This window comes from Ictidomys tridecemlineatus, chromosome 6, assembly GCF_052094955.1.
Source record: "Ictidomys tridecemlineatus isolate mIctTri1 chromosome 6, mIctTri1.hap1, whole genome shotgun sequence".
NCBI lineage: Eukaryota > Metazoa > Chordata > Mammalia > Rodentia > Sciuridae > Ictidomys > Ictidomys tridecemlineatus.
This window is the reverse complement of record NC_135482.1, coordinates 23,924,520-23,942,603: the sequence shown is the minus strand read 5'-3', so window position 1 is coordinate 23,942,603 and position 18,084 is coordinate 23,924,520. Positions and strand designations below refer to the sequence as shown.

The 18,084-nt window shown below is 39.4% G+C and overlaps 1 protein-coding gene across 1 annotated transcript in view; it reads right to left on the bottom strand.

Annotated features, from left to right (window-relative positions):
• Tmcc3 (transmembrane and coiled-coil domain family 3) overlaps positions 1 to 2,399 on the bottom strand; it is a 261,814-nt gene extending 259,415 nt beyond the window's left edge. Inside the window, exon 1 of the mRNA XM_078052994.1 lies at positions 2,301 to 2,399. The gene's annotated coding sequence lies outside the window, so the exon portion shown is untranslated. The remainder of the gene's footprint in view (positions 1 to 2,300) is intronic.
• Between the last annotated feature and the right edge of the window lie 15,685 nt (positions 2,400 to 18,084).

Below are 18,084 nucleotides of genomic sequence, written 5' to 3'. Positions count from 1 at the left end.
AATGTCATCCAAGTTCATACAGATAACAAATGACAGAGAAGAGTTCTGAACCCAAGTAGTCTGGCTCCAAAACCCATTGCACCTATTATAAAAGACAATTACAATTAGGTATGGTAAATTCCATTACAGAAAAGCACAGAAGAATGATGTTTGAAATATATGACATAAGGCAAAGAAGGGATGGGCATCTGAGAATGCATCCCAAAGAAGAGAATGCTAGAAGTAAGTTTTAAAAGATGAGTGGGATTTAACCATAGTCCAGAGGGCCACTAGGCACCTGAAGCCCTCTGTTGAGAAGGATTCTGAGGTCAGATCTAGGCTCAGCAAAAAGATTCCTGCAATAAATTAGCAAATATGCAAAGAGTGATGGGACACCTGAGGCTAGATAGGGAGGGAAGCCAAATAAAGAATGATCTTGGGTGTAAGGTAAGAAGTTTAGACATTTTTTCCTAAAAGCTATAAAAAACACTGAATAATTCTAAGAAAGATGTGACAGGATATGATTTAATATTTTTTACTCATCCTAAGATTTCAGGATAAATATAGCAGAGTAATATATGATCACAGATTCTCCTAACACCTGACGTAATGAACAAAAAATAAAACTTGGAGAGGGGACAATAAACTTATCCTAAGTGTGGAGGAAAAGGCAAAGAGATTTCATCCACACTTTTTGGCAGTTATCTAAAGCTCTGATTAGAGCTGTCCCCACAAAACAAGAGTAAGATGAAAAGAAATTAGATGGTGACCATGTAAATGTGGTAGAGCAAAAAAAAAAAAAATGAAATGGAGAGAAAGGAAGATAAAGTATGAACTATCTATGAAGAAACCAGTCTGGAAGAAAACATAATCCCACAAAGTAGGAGGCCCACAAGCCAGGCAGGGTGTCACATGCCTATAATCCCAGCGGCTCTGGAGGCTGAGGCAGGAGGATGAGAAGTTCAAAGCCAGCCTCAGCAACAGCAAGGTGCTAAGCAACTCAGTGAGACCCTGTCTCTAACATAGGGCTGGGGATGTGGCTCAATCATCAAAGTGCCTCTGAATTCAATCCCTAGTACCCACCTCCTCAAATAAAACTTTGCAGTACAAAAACATAAATAAGAATATGAACCTGATGGGGTGGGGTTATAGCACAGTGGTAGAGCTCTTGCCTAGCATGTGTGAGACACTGGGTTCGATCCTCAGGACCACATATAAATAAATAAATAAAACAAAGGTTTAAAAATCTTTTTTAAAAAAGAATATGAACCTGAGAAAATAAGACCTCAAAATTGCAATAATAAAATGGTCAAGGAAGAGTAAAAAGGAGATTTTAGAGTTAAAGAAATAAATCAAAAATTAAAACAACACCATTATAGAGCTAATACATATATTACAAAAGCCAAATAACAGGAAAGACATGACTGAAAATTGAATTAATGGCATTATAAAAGGCTTGCGATAATTATGGCAAACACAAAGGGAAAACACAGAGGGAATAAAGCAATTAGGGAAAAGATAATAAGAATATAATAAGAGGACCAAAAGATAATCAAACATAAGGATAATTGGTGTCTCTAATTGATGTAGACAATTCAATAAATGCAATAAAATATGCATTTAGACATGTAATACATTTTTCCTGAAATAAAAGAAGAACTGAGTCTGCAGAGGACAATTTATATTATTTGCCAAAAAAAAAAAAAAACTGACTTTGAACAAACTTCAAGACAAAGCCTAATTGGGTTACTTATTTTCAAGTAAAAATAATTATTTAGACATCTGTGCAGAACAGATATATCATCCATGGAGGTGGGGTTGGTAGGGGTGGAATCAAGCTGGATACAAATGTGCAAATAACCTTAATGCTTAATGCTAGAAAACAACAGAAAAATGTCTACAGAGCTTGGAAAGAAGCAGTGTGACCTAAGAATATTGAAAATAGCCACAGGGAGATAATCTCAAACATGAAAGAACTGGGGGGGGGGGGTAAAATACCCACATGTCCTTGAAAAGAAAAGTCCAGCCAATCAGAAGCAAGGTAGGATTTTTTAAAAAAAAGAATTTAGAAAGGGAAATATGTTAGTCAGCTATTTGTTACTATGACAGAATACCTGAGATTAACAATTTATAAGGAAAAGAGATTTATGATGGCTCATGGTTTCAGAGATTTCAGTCCACGGGGTCACTTGGCCCTGTGGCTTTAAGCCTTTGGCAGTACTGCATATCATGGTGGAAGTGTGGGGCAGAGGAGGTCTTTCAGGGAATCAGAGAGAGGAAGGGGCTATGGTTCCAATATCCCCTTCAGGAGCAAAACTCACCCACATCCTGGAACTGCCTCCCACTCGGCCTTCCACCTCCTCAAGTTTACACCACCTCCAGCAGTGCCCCAGGCTGACACCAAGCTTTCACACATGGGCCTTGGGGGTCTTCAAACTACAGCAGCAAACAAGAGGAAAAAGTGCTGAAGACAATGATAAATCAGCTAATAAACACAAAACTAAGACCAAACAACAGATGGAAGTTTAGCTGTGGGACAAAATGAAAATGTTACAAATCCTGACAGAGTAAATAATGGAAAGATTTTTAAAATTAGGAGGTAGGAGGAGAGTGGGAGGAGGTATGGGGGTTAATTCCCTCATCTCCTACCTACCTGGAGCAAACCTGTTATAATCACCTAAAACTGAAACTTCACTGGAAAGAAATACTTCACCCTCTTCAAAATTCCATGACATTTTTCCTTAGCTTTGGGAATGTCTTATAAATAACTTTATTCATGGTGTGGGAAAAAATTATCCAAAACTGAATTATTACTTTTTAATTATAGATTATTTTCTTCCATAAAACAAGTTTAAATTCACTAGTTTAGTTAAAAATAACCTTGGTTGGGCTGGGATTGTGGCTCAGTGGTAGGGTGCTCGCTTAGTACGCGTGAGGCACTGGGTTCCATCCTCAGCACCACATAAAAATGAAATAAAGATATTGTGTCCACCTCCAATTAAAAAATAAATATTTTTTTTAAAAAAATAATAACCTTGGTGGTCATAGAACTATTTCTCCTCCTGTCTTATTTTTACACATAGACTTCTAGAATTATGTCAGCACTCGTGAAGCTGAGCATTGAAGCCAGATCTCAAGCCCAACTCCCTATTTAAGTTCACCTGATCCTTGTCTTCCACAATAATCAAGGTGAAGCACGTTTTCTTTCAGTAAGGTGAGTCTGTGAGCAATGATCAGCAAGAAAGCCTCTAACCTGTCCATTGTGTTACATGCCAGCAGCTTGCATGTGGGCAGACTAATTAGTAACAAGACTAGCCCAAGGAAATAATGATCTTTGTTCTTGAGATTTGCACAACTGAAAAACATCTCATGACCGGAAATTAGAATCAGATATGCATCATTTGGCCACAAACCTCCTCCTGTGAGAAAGGTCCCCAGTCTTGGATTCCCCATCTGTTATATAAACTACCCTAAATCAACCTCCAGGCAGAATGGCTCTTTAGAATGAGAATCCCTGCCACCTTCTGATCAGCTTGCTCATTGTAACAAGTATTGCACAGTAATAAGTATTTCTGGGTCATGAGATTTTCAGGAATAGGCGCTTTTATCCCTTGTTACTTTTCTGAATTTTTGCTTGAATTTTTTTTTTAGCAATAAACAGATATTTTTCTTTTAAAATAATTACATTTTATCATAAATGAATTTCACTGCTCTATATAATTTGGAATGGAAAGATGTCTTTGATAAATTGCTGACTGAAAAGGTTAGTTTCAAAATTGCTCCTACAGTATAATCTCATTTAGTAAAACCTATATATCATACATGCTTATATATGCATTAAAAAGTTTGGAAAGGCAAACACCAAAATCATAATGGTAATTAAGTAGGAACAGAGAATTAAGGGGAGAACTTAAAATTTCTCAGTATCATTTTTAAGCTTTTTAAAAGTTAAAGCTTCGGGCTGGGGCTGTAGCTCAGTGGTAAAGCGCCTGCCTCACATGTGTGAGGCAATGGGTTTGATTCTCAGCACCATATAAAAACAAATAAATCTACAACTAAATTTTCTTTTTTAAGTTAAAGCTTGAGGTGGGGGGGCTGGGATTGTGGCGCAGTGGTAGAGTGCTTGCCTAGCACAGGCACTACCGGGGTTCAATTCTCAGCACCACATAAAAATAAAGGCATTGTGTTGTGTCCATCTACAAAAAAAGATTATCATTCTCTCTCTCTCTCTCTCTCTCTCTCTCTCTCTCTCTCTCTCTCTCTCTCTCTCTCTCTCTCTCTCAAAAAAAAAAAAAAAAAAAAGCTTGGGGCTGGGGTTGTAGCTCAGTGGTAGAACACTTTTGCCTAGCATATGTGAAGTACTAGGATCAATTCTCAGCACTGCATTTAAATAAATAAAATAAAGGTCCATCAACAAACTAAAAACATTTTTTAAAAAGTTAAAGAGCTGGAATTGTGGCTCAGCGGTGGAGCGCTCCCCTAGCACGGGCGGGACCCGGGTTCAATCCTCAGCACCACATAAAAATAAAGCCATTGTGTTGTGTCCATCTACACCTAAAAAAAATAATAAAATATTTAAAAAAATTTTTTTAAAAAAGTTAAAGTTTAAAAACACATACAAAATATAAATGTGCAACTTATGGAATACTCAGATGACTACCCTTGCAATGGTCACCCAAATAAAAAAAAAAATCACCTTGTCAAATAACCAGGAAATTCTTGTGCCCCATCCCCTTTCCTCTTCACAGAAGTAAACATTAGCCTGATTTTTTTTTTTTTTTAATGTAAAGACAGGGTCTCACTGAATTGCTTAGATCCTCACCATTGCTGAGGCTGGCTTTGAACTCTCCATCCTCCTGCTTCAGCCTCCTGAGCCAATGGGATGTGACTCAGCCTGATTTTTATAGTGCAGACTTCCTTACAATTCTTTATATTTGTGTCAATCGAGTTTGCATTTCAAGATGTCTTATCCATTTTAAAATAATTCGATATGTTAATATCTTTTAATCTATCAGTTTCTCTTCCAATATTTTGTCTTCCTGTATCTGTTAAAGAACCCAAGGCCGTTCCTGTAAGCTGGTTTTGGCTGATTGCATTTTTATGGTGCACATTAACTGGTCCCTCTGTCCTCTGTACTTTACACAGAAAAGGCAAGACAGAAGTTTGATTCTATTCCTTTCTTTGACAGTTTTCAAGATAATGAATCGGTTCCCTGAGTGATCAATTATTTGTATGAATTCATGGATTTAAACATTTTTTGGTATATTTCAATCCTTTGCAATTATTATCTTTCCTGAAAGTTCAAATAATCCTGGTATTGACTAGTAAGCGCCTCTTCAGCGTGACTTCTGAGGGTTTTTTGCTGTGTCCCCCACAGTGATACTTTCCTTCCCATTGGGTATGACAAAATGTTCTAAATAAGCTGGGCACTGTGGCACTTGTCTATAATCCCAGAGGCTATGGAGGCTGAGGCAGGAGGATCCCAAGTTCTAAGCTAGCCTCAGCAACTTAGTGAGGCCCTAAGCAACTTACTGAGATTCTGTCTCTAAATAAAAATATTTTTAAAAAGGGATGGGAATGTGACTCAGTCTTTAGGCACTCCTGGGTTCAATCTCTGGTATCAAAAAAAAATGCTCTAAATGCATCTTGTACATTTTTTGTCCCAAATATGAACTAGCCACTTCTCTGAGAAGTCAGCATTTCTCCAAGAAGGCTTAATTTCTTTTCATGGTAAATTATATTTCCAGACCACAATCTTGGTACTACAGATGCTCTAGTTGCTACCTTGGTCAGAAATGTTAGGCCTCTTCAGGGGACAGAATTAAAACTACAATACCACATATATGTATATGCAAAACTATTTGTATATAGTCTCTAAACTATATTATTTTAATTATCCATCTATATATTTATGCATACACATAGTCTTACATGACACTGACATATGTAGTCTCATATGATGTATATCATACTAATAGTTCCAACTCAGGCATGTTTGTTTATATTTAACCTCTTCTGTATTATAAGCATTTCTTCTCTCTCCCAAATAAAATCTTGGCTCTTAAGAACACAAGTGATGATAGAATTAGAATATCTGCTTTACCAGAATAGGAATACTACTAAACATGAGAATATTTAAGAACATTTTACATTTAATCTCCCCATTTTGCTCCCTCATTTTAAATAACTCTATTTTATCTATTTTATCTACATTATCTGATTATATAGCCCTATATCATGTATATATGATACCCTCTTCATTTGAACAAACATTTTTTCTTTTTCTTTTTTTCTTTTTTGATACCATGGATTGAACCCAGGGGTACTTAACACTGAGCACATCCCCAGCCCTTTTTATTTTTTATTTTGAGACAGGGTCTTACTTATTTGCTGAGGCTGACCTTGAACTTGCAATCCTCCTGCTTCTGCCTCCAAAGTCGCTGGGATTATAGCCATGTACTACCACACCTGGCCAACCATTTAGTCATCATGCAAAAACACCTGTATTTTTTTAGTTCTCACCACCAGTTTCTCTTGTCCAAAGCTTGTTCTTAAGTAGAATCCTCTGGAAGGGGTCATGGGAACAACACTCCCTGAGTTCTTACGTTTTGATAACAGTTTCTCTGTTGATAACAGTTGGTAGATAAAATACTTAAATATTTGAAAGTCAGATTTATTGGATATAAAATTCCTGGCTCACATTTCCCATCCTTGAGTATCTTAAATATGTTACTCTATTTTCTTTTGGGGTAAATCTATGCTCTCAAAAATCTGAAGTTAATATAATTTCTATTGCTGTTTTGCTTCCATGCACAAAAGAAATATTTCTCTTTTTAAAACACCATACTTTTACAGGGAAATGCCTATAAGTGATGGTAGTTACGATATGACATTCCAAAGTGTGCAGCATATTCTTTTCATACGCAGTTTCAAATCTTTTTTTTTTTTTTTAATTTCAGGAAATTTTCCTGGAATTGTTTGTGTTTTGTTCCCTTCCTTCAGTTTTTGCCTTCAGGGCAAACAGGAATCTACTGCCTGAATGCTGGATCTTCTTTTCCTATCTTTAGCATTTGTCGCTTTCTCTTGAAAATTTTAGATTCTTCCTAATTCTTTTTGACCTATAAAAATCTTCCCTTTGGACCTTCTGTTTTTCTTAATGACTTACCTGTTGCATTTATTTTTATTCTTCATTTATATAGTCTTCATTTATTCCCCACTCTTTCCTAAATTCTAGCACCCTACTTTCAAACTTTCTTCTGATTTGATTCAAGTTATTCCTTTATACTTTCTCTCATTTTCCTTGTACCTTTTGGCTAACTTAAATGGAAGGTCATAGTTGGGGTCTGTTCTGGAGGCTTATCTTTCTGGTGTGACTCTACTGCTGCACAGTTGTTATTCTGTTCCATTTATCTTTTTCCTTAAAATAGCTCTGTGTAGGGTTTGATCTGGATAGTTCTTATTGCTTATTTTTATGGAAAAATTCATTTTCCTGACTTTTCAGGAAGAAGCATGACCCAAGGTAGCTTTTTCCCACTTTCTAGAACTCCCTCTTTCTGATGTTTATATGAAGAGTTTTAAAAATATATATATGGCAGCTTGCTTTCTGACATGTTTTTGCCTTCTCTCCTTCCATGGTTGGTATCTGGACTTCCTCAAGCTCCCCCTCTGTCCTCCTCCTACTATCACCCACTTCCAATTTCTCTCTGAAGTTGAACCCTATCCTGGAAGAGACTCCTGGCTGGTCAGTTTGCAGACTCCATTGGGGATGGGCTGCACCTTTGCCCCCACTGCGAACCCCTTCCACTCACTCGCCTCTGGAGCTGGAAACCTCCTCTGGTTGTTACAACTCCTGTCTCACACCAGCCTACCATTCTTCTCAGTGAATGCCCGTGGACCCCTTTGGGATTCTCCCTTTCTCAGGCCCATCAGAAGCCCCACTGCCCACTCCCCCTGCTTTCCCCTGCCAGATGTTAATGTCATCCCTGTCTCCTTGGACTTGGGGTTCTTGTCACCTGCTTTGTTGTCAATATGCTGCTGGGTTTTGGTTTAGCCATCTACTTGGCTCTGGTTTTATTTGGGGATTCAGATGCATTTTTAAAACTATAATGCAGCTACCATCTTCCCAGCTCACTTTATTATTTTCTATAGCAATTATATTTATCTGGGAGGAAAAAAAGCAACATTTTATTTTGGGGGGAAAAAATAAGTCTGGCTGCATTGTATTGGATAACTTTGAGGGAATTAAACAGATAGCATTGGCGGGTATGTATGAGCACAGCTGTACCACTGTTACAAATATAAATACTTCCAGTTAGTAAATAATCCCTGCTCCAACCCCCTTCCCTCAAACATCCCTTCCCTCAGTCCACCTGAGTGTAAAAGGAAATAAAGAGTTAATGTCTGCCCAAGGAGGGGTCCTTTCAGGATCCTGATTCATTGATTCCCATGCTGTAGGGTAGGTTCAATATTTTGAATATTACAAGAGAGACCCCACAGGATTTGGAGACTGACCATAGGTGGGAGGAGAGAGGGTGACAAGGACATGCGCCTTTTGACTGGGCGCTTCAGCTGAATAGTTCAGTCAGCATTTCCTAAGCTCCTCCTGTGTGCAGGCACTGTCCAAGGCCTCCAGGGCACAAAGGCTAGAATGCCTCGTCCACACTGGGAAGCAGGGCAGGCCAGGCTGAGATTGACCAATTCCCAAAGCAAGTGAAAGAACTTGCATTAAAAAAAGAATCAAAGAAGCTGGAGCAATTCATCCCCAAGAACTCCTTTTTTTAGTTGTAGTTGGACACAATATCTTTATTTTATTTATTTATTTTATGTGGTGCTGAGGATTGAACCCAGGGCCTCACACATGCTAGTGGAGCACTCTACAGCTGAGCCACAACCCCAGCCCCCCTCCAAGAACTCTTTAAGACAAATTTCTCGCTCTTAAAGAGCCCACTTACCCACTTCAAGGATGTCAGTTTTGCCATATTGTATTACAAAGCTCAGTTGAGTAGAAATGGTGGCAGGGGAGTCTAGAATGAGTGACAAAGCTCTCACTCAAGCCATCATTAAAACAATCACTCTACCTTTGGAACAGTGATTGCCATGAGAGGCCTGCAGCTAATTAAAACACACAGTAAATAAGCCAAGTAAGAAACACTCTGTCCTTGTGCACAATGAATCAAGCAGTCTCCTTAGACACAAAAGCCTGTATACTTATCTATGGAGTGAATCAACCACTTAGTAATTCATGCTCTGTGTCCTCATTGGGCTGGTGATGCTTTGTTTGAATATGGAGGAAAAAATGGATATGGAAGGATCACAGACTGAGAACACAGTGTTTGGTTAAATAACAAGAACAAGTTTTCTTACGAAGATTTTTCCACTTGGGAATGAAATGCATTTGAGAAGATGCTCTGATTTTTGTTTATCTAGTTTCTGAAAGCAGAAATGTCTGGGGGAGGTACAGAGGGTGGGGAAGATCAAATAGGACTGAGTACTTACTGTCAGAAGCTAAGAAACACCAAAAAAAGAAAATAAATTACCTTGATATCCCTGATCCCCAAAGTCAAAAAAATCCCAACCTAAGACAAAGTTCTTGCCCTTAAAGAGCCTGATCACATTTACTGGGAAAACATATATGAAGTCCCTACTGTGTATCAAGTACAGTCCTTACTGTCATCAATTTCCACCTTACCCATCAGGGAAATTAACACAGAGAAACCACTGATATGACGCAGCTCAGAAATCCAGTGGTTCTCATAGCGGAAATGATGCTTAAACAGGAACCAGACATATATTATGAGTAGGACATTATTGTTTATATCTTCAGATGGGACTTCTGAGAATGAACACAGTCGGAGCGGCTTGATTAGTCTGTAGGAGTTTATGGGGCATTTGGGAACCCCCTACCTTGAAACCTGTTTCTGAAGCAGAAGAATCAGCCTCTATAAATTGTCATATGACAAAGTGAGAATATTATATTGGCAACTGCTATCATTAACTTCTAGTAGTAAAGTGATTTGCAATGCAGGAAGGGGACCATCAAAAATCTCAGTGGGAATAGAGTACAGGAAGGGGACTGAGAGGGAAGGAGAAGGAGAGGGTAAGAGGAGGTACTGGAGAATGAGATCAACCAAGTTATGCTGTGTCCATCTACAAATGTATCACAATGAATCCAACCTTTTTGTATAATTATAATGTACTAATTTTAAAATAATGGGGGAGGGGCTGGGATTGTGACTCAGCGGTAGAGTGCTGGCCTAGCATGGGCAGGACCAGGGTTCGATCCTCAGCACTGAGCCCAGGACTCTAGTGGACTATTGCCCACCAAAAATAGGGTGAGCCATCCTCGTCCCTTGTTTGGTTCTTTAGTCATTCATAAATGATTTTAAGGCTCCATATTTTTGTTAAGGGATACTAAGAGACAACTGGCTTTTTTAACCCACATCTTGCACTTTTGACTCATGCTGAACTTGCAATGGACAGAAAGGGAGTCAGCAAATTCTGTCACAAAAGACAAACAGCACACATCTTGGGCTTTGCAGTCCATATGGTCTCCATTACAACTGCTCAGCGCAGATGATGCAGCATGAGGGCAACCTCAGACAAAGTGCAAGGCCTTAGTTACCAAAACAGGAAACTGACTACTCATGAGCTATAGTTTTCCAACTTCTGAACCAAAACTTATACTATAAGGAAGTCTTATTTTTCCACCTCTCACCCCTGGCCAGCTTGTGAAGTTGGTTGTTTTTCTTGTTCATTTTTTTAAATGTAAGTACAAGGCCTTTCACTTATCCCTGTTCAGCTTTCTTCTGTTGGACGTTGCCATTCCTCCATCTTGTCAAGATCCTTCTGAGCCCTAATTTGGCCACAGTCCAAAGTAATCTATCTCTCTCTCTCTCTCTCTCTCTCTCTCTCTCTCTCTCTCTCTCTCTCTCTCGCATAAAACTCTGAGTCATCTGCCAATGATAAGTTGCCTTGTAGTCAAGCAATTGATTAAAAATTTAAACTGGAGGGACTGGGGCTGTAGCTCAGTGGTAGAGCACTTGCCTTGCAGGTGTGAGGCCCTAGGTTCAATCCTCAGCGCCATATAAAAATAAATAAATAAAGATATTGTGTTGATCTACAACTAAAAAAATTTAAGCTGGAAAGATCTGAGGATAGCGCCTTGAAGTTTACAACAAGCACCCTCTCTCATTGTTAATTCTGCTATATTCTTCAGGCTTCAGCCCTGTGTCACCTATTCCAAGATATTTTCTTTACACTCCCAACACATACCTGTCCAGTGTGAGGAGGGTCCCTTTGAATGCAGTTAACACCTTCCAATACTCTAACACTCTAAGTGCCCTGGAATTGTGTCTCTTTCACCAGGCCACATGTTCTGTTCCAGCTGGTGGCACACAGCAGGTGCTCAATAAATGTTGGCAGGACAAATGAATATGTACCTGTTTTCTTCTAATTACTTCTATCTTGTTGCCTTCCTTTGAATACCAGCAAGGTTACTGTAATTTGATAAACTAGCTGGAGATAAGGTATAAGTGTGAGAGAGAAGCTCAATGTATTGTCTCTTCCCAGATTACCTGGGAAGTTCTGTTCTAGAAGGATTTTTAATGTTCTTATCACAAAGGTCTGAGTAATATGGCAATTTCAGGGGCCAGGGTTGTAGCTTAGTGATAGAGCACTTACCTAGCTAGCATGTGTGAGGCACTGGGTTATAGCCTCAACACCACATATAAATACATAAATAAAGGTTCATTGACAACTAATTTTTTTTAAATATTGCAGTTTTAGGTACCATGGGAGAAAGATTTTGGGAAAAGGATGCAAATATGTTATCATCTTCCTCAAATCATAGTCCATTGTATTTTCTTTATTAGCCTTTACACAAGAAAAGCCTGGACACAGAATTTTTGCAGAACTAACATAAATGTTTGTAGATTACAAATTATATTAGTAAATATCACCGGGCCCCATGAAGTTCTTTTAGATTGTCCCCAGAGAGTCTCAAACCAAGCGACTCATATCTTCACTTTTAAAACCAATATCATGCTGTTCAAGTAACAGAACATTGTCCCTCTCAAAATCTAGTCTTACCCTGAAAAAAAAAATTCATAAAGGCAGAGCTGCAATTATATTATTGTCATTGTTAATAAATTATTGAAAATTATTGACTGACTCATTCATGCTAGTGATGGGGCAGATCAATTCTTTACCGTGAAGGACTTAGACTTGATTTCTCTTTGGTCAGAAATTCTATTAAAAGTTTCCTATATCACAAACTGAGGGTGAAGACCTGGGATAGTTCCTCTCGCCCTTGTCCTGTGTGGGTTATGAATTTTGGGTTTCCATTGCATGAAGTATACTGTCTGAGAAATACGGTGAAACATCACATGACACAGAAAGTAATTTTCAAAAAGCCAGGTGCAGGATGGCTCTCCAACCTTAAGGGTCCTGCTTCCACACTGGAAGGAGAGAGGGAGAAGAGCCCACATTTGCTTTAATTATACAAGGGGGATTCAAAGGATTTCAGTGGAATGTCCTTTTCCCAAATAAGGGAGGAGGAGGGCTGCCGAGGCCAGTGGGTAACTCCCAAGTCTCGAGCTACAGAGCAGCCTCTCTAGCCCAGCAGAGACTGAGGTCACCACGTGCTTTGCAGAACAAGCCACAAAATGACTTGCAATGCCAGACCAAAATCACCTTGGCTCCAACACTGAGTAGAGGTGATTCAAACAGCTCAGGTGTGCCCCCCACCGCCCCCTAGTTTCCCAAACATAACTCACTCAGCTACTTCACTCAGATACTGAAAGAAACACCCAAGCTCAAATCAGAGCAAGGCTTGCAAGGATGCAGCGGCATCTTCAGTACCAGAACCCAAAAGGGAAAAGGTAGCAGAAAACTGACTGTTTCTTAAAAAATTTCAGACTAGTTGTTCCCTGTGTTTCCAGGGACCTCTTGCCCTCCCTGTGAGTTCCTAATAGAGACCAAAGGAGTGAGACAGTCACCCCCGACAACCCCTGGTCCTAGGTCTTTAGGCAGGACCACCTTTCCTCAACTCCTAACTCCTGCTAGCCCTCCCTCCTGCCCTCCTTCCCTTTCTTTCCTTCCTTTTCTCTTTATAAAATTTGAGATTGGCTTTTCTTTTTAAAAAATATTTGGTTTTAGTTATAGGTAGACACAATACCTTTATTTTTTTTTTTTAATGTGGTGCTGAGGATCGAACCCAGTGCCTCACGCCTGCTAGGCGAGAGCTCTACTTCTGAGGAGTTGGTTTTTCTTTAGCAGAGGACACACTTCCCCATTTCATCAGAGTTTCTTCTATTCTATTCCCTATTGACTGCTCCACACCAAGCAGCTTTACACATTTAAATTACTTGCCTGTTCTTTGGAACATGGAGCAATTTGCAAAAGGGATGGCTAATTCTAATAGTTATTCTAGAGCATTTACAATGGGCAGGTATTGTACTATGTGTATTTTCCACATATTATTTCATATATCCTACAACTTTATGAGGCTAACAACAAGAACCAAAACTGCACAGTCTCCATTCCTGTTGCTTAAGCCACCAAGCCTATTGTATTTTTTATGGCAGCCTAAACTGATAAACAAGAAAACTTCTGGACTATGTTGTACAGATGAAAACCAAGCTTGCTTATGGAGGGAACTGGAGAAAGACACTCCCTGGATATGAGGCCAGCAGTCTCTAATCTTTACTCTTGTCTTCTGAACTTGCTGAGTACACCTGCTACAGTTTGGCTCAGGCACACAGGTTCCAAGTGGTGCTGTTGGGAGGTAGTGCAACCTTTAAGAGGTGCAACCTAGTGGTGGACTTTCTGGTCTTTAGGGACATACCCTTGAAGAGTTCTTCAGGCTTCTTCTGTTTCTGTCTCTCTCTCTCTCTCTCTCTCTCTGTGTCTCTCTCACTCTTTCTCTCTCTCTTCCTGTCACAAAGTGAGGAGTTCCTCTGCCATGGACTCCTGCCATGATGTACTACTGCCTTGCCACAGGCCCAGAAGCAACAAGCCAACTGACCCCAGACTGAATCCTCCAAAACTAAGATGCAAAATAAATCTTTTCTTTAAATTATTTTAGGTATTTTGTTTCAATATTGGAAAGCTGATTAACACAGCATCTAAATTGAACAGTAAGGCCATACCACAGGAAGCAAAACCTAGAAGAAAAAGGCAATCTGTTACAATTTTTCAATATCACAGCTAAGCTGGAGAATTCTTCTGTGAGAAACCCAAAGGCAGTAATCAGTAACTCACTAGGTCGTCTTTTCTGTATAAGAAGAAAGCAGGGAGGCACATATATAATGATTCTGCATGTGAAGTTCCATATTATAAATGCAAAAGACAATGAAATGCTGAGAAAGAATTGTGGGCAATCACAGGGAAATTGCATTAATTGTATACATTTTACCCCTCCTGGCTTACTTTATCTACAAACAGAGATATGAAAAATTGTGGTATATATGTGTAATAAGAATTGTAATGCAAAAAAAAACCAAGTACATGTATATAGACATGAACTGGCATGAACATACTTTATACAAAGATATGAAAAACTGTGCTCTACATGTGTAATAAGAATTATAATACATTCCGCTGTCGTGTATTAAAAAAAAAAAACTAAAGACCTCAATTGCTGAAGGGAACCAGTGTTCCTTAAAGATTCCTCACCACTATTGTTCATCATTTTTCTATTACCAATAAGATTATCAGTGAGCTACATAGACAGCCATGCACCCTGTACATAGAAAGGTCTCAATTAATATTTATTGGTAACAGTGGTGCATTAACTTTACTCCCTAAGTTTCCATTAACTGATGCCAGCAAGGGCATTATTCAGTTTGAAATTTAAAAATAAAATTCTCATGGGATCAACCCTACATGCTAAAGTTTTCCTAGAGGTTTCAGGATCTTGCTGATAGACCTTTCATTGGTGTGTGACCATTGTGTGCTGAGGGTTTTTAAAAAGAAGTTCCTCCTCCTGTGACATCTCCAATCCAACTGGAAACCAAGCAACCAGATTCCCGCTAAGCAGATGAGTTGTCCCAGGCCCTGAGTGTATGGCTCGAAGGCTTTGCTCTTCCCATGAGCAAACCCTCTCTTTGACCCCATGTATGAGTAGAGGCTGAAACAACTGCTCTGTCCTGGGAAGGACCCTTTTCATATATTTCTGGAAGTTCTGCATAACACATGATAACATACTAGTTTATTTGACATTATATTCAAATAGCAAGGGAAAACACTGGTGATACCATGCCAAGGGAAAACGACCAGTGGACAGGAGTCTTGGCATTTGGAGACCTGCTTTCTGCTCCTATTAGCAATAATTATGGCATAGACACCTAAGCTGTTACCCTCTGTTCCTTTGGACTCTTCCTCAGCCTTATACACTACTTCCGGTTTATACACTATTTCTAGTTTTATATACTATTTCTAGTCTTACACTCTATTTCTAGTTGTAAGGGTATGCTGCCAGTTTATGAAGGATAGGGACAAGAGCTATGAAGGAGACAAATAAGAACCTCAGTTATAATAAGAGAAATGCAGAGTAAAACTACACTAAGTCAATATGTCTCACCATCAGATAAGCAAAAATATAATACTGGATAACACACTTGGCCATTCTGAGGGCAAATAGACATCCTTACACATTGTCAGCAGAAAAGCAAAATGGTACAACTTCCACATAGGGTAGATTGGCAATGTTAAGCAAAGTTTCACATGCATTGGTCCTTGAACCCAGCAAACTGACTCTGAGGGGTTTTCTATTCCAAAAAAAGGAAATGAAAGGATTAGAAGATCACTTCTAGGTGACCTCCAATGAAATGAAGGATCTAGACAATGATCATCAGTGCTTCCAAGTATCACAAAAAGAGAGACATCATGTGCTTCCTGATGGATGGTCATAGTACCTTCTGTAAAATATTGTTGCCAAAAAAATCAAAGTCAGTCTGATCAAGACTTTCAATTTAACTACCAAATTATAGAGACTATAAAGGACAGAAGAACAAGTTGAACAACATCATAAGGTATATAATCAACAAAGTCCAGACTGTAGGAAATTCTATAAGATAACATAATCTGGCTGAGAATTTTCCAAAATTTATGAAAAATAGGAATCGTCAGATACAGGAATCGCAGTGAATCCTAAGCAAGATATATAGGAAGAAATCCACATTTATAAACATAATATTGAAAATGGTACACAGCAAAAATTAAGGAGATCTTAAAAGTAGCCAGAGAGAAAAAAAATATTTCTGCAAAAGATAGCTCACAAAAACAGGAGGAATTAATAGATTAGAACCAATATCTATCATTCTTACGTGTCATCAGATCTAAGGGCCCCTCTCCAGAGAAAGAATGCCTATCTTTGGAGGAGAATGTAAATACATAAATCATCTGCTGAAAATCACTTTTTGTTTAGAAATCATTCTTGCCTTCTTTTCTTGTTTCAACTGAAGAATGAGAGGAAACTGTTCCTTCAGTGTTCAGGCAGCAGAATTGAAATTAAATTTCACCATGGACCCTTGATTTATACTCTTAGGAAACTAATAAAAGGAGTGAGCTAGGCTCTCTTCCCTGGCAGAATAGGTGGTGCTTGCAGAGATTCGGTTGGTTCCTGAGCAATGATTCTGAGGTCCGCTGCCACCACCAGTAGAACTCACCAGCTCTGGGGTGAGGACTGTTGGGACAACTAAGGAAGCCCATGTGCAGGCTGAAGGCAGGAGCATCAGGGCTACTTCCTGGATGAGGCAACTGATGTGATAGGAGATTGGGGAGGTGCAGAGCTCTCCTGGATGTCTCCTTCTGCTGGGATCCTGAGCAGCACGGACTTCCCCTCCCAGGAGAAGCAGTCTTCATTTTGGCAGGCTCCAGCACCCCTTGTATGTTGTTGGGCCTTGCTGATCAACCAATCAAAATAGAGCAATGCTGGCTCTGGGTTGACAAACCATTAAACTGTCACACTTGGTGTGCCAGTGTCAGGCAGGGCCAGAGGTACCCTAACTAGAAAGAACAGAGATCTAAGCTAGATATCCCCTCACCCATCACCCCTGACAGCCATCATCCCATCAACCTGGGTTGCAACCTTCACCTTCCTGCTGGCCATTCCAGTCCTGTGTGTTCCATGCCCCATGCACACAAGATCTCATTTAGTCCAACCCTGTGACAATTAGAAGTGTGTACCTGTCCTGTTTTATGTGGAGAAAGGAACTGAGGTTTAGGATAGCAAATAGCCAGTGGATATGTGGAAAAACTTGCATATCTCTGTGTCTACAGATGCTCTTCCATATCCCTGGGTTCCAGGCCACAGATTTAACCAACTGTAGATAAAAAAAATACTTGAAAAAAGGAAGTTGCATGTTTATTGAACATGTAACTACTATTTTCTTGTCATTAGTCCTTAAACAATATAGTATAACAACTGTTTACATTGTATTAGGTGTTATAAGTAGAGACAATTAAAACACATGGGGGGAATATACACGTCATATGCAAAGATGATGCAAATTTTAATAAGGGTCTTGGCCTCCATTTAGGGTGCTGGAACCAGGGGTACAGATACTGAGGAATGGCTGGACAGCACCCACATTATTTCCCACTGCTGTAAAAAGTGTCCACATATTTAAGACTCCTTTTCCTAAGGCCTGTGATAAGGGTAATTCTAGCCAGCACACCCCAACTAATTACATGGGCTTCATCTCTCTAATTATCTTCATTTCTCTCACTCTTCATTAGAAAACCATTCAGCCAGCATCCTTCTAAATATTTATTCTCCAAGAGAGGACAGGCTGTCCTCCAGTGCTTCCTCAATCAACCCTAAGAGTGCCTGGCCTCCATTCCTCAATAATTATACACTACCTTCATTCAAGTCTGTTCAGTGATTCATCTGTCCATTCACAGAACAGCTCAGGCTTCTCTGGCAATGCCCTGTTGTCCACAGGGTGCAATAAATGCCAGGCAGTTGGCATCCCTTATCATGCCCTACTCAAATGGCCCAGGTCTAGGGGTTAAGATCGGCTCCTTGGTTCCCTCAAAGACCAGTTAGTAACCTGACATACCCCTGCTCCTTGTTATTCCATATGAATAAAACCTGGTTTACAA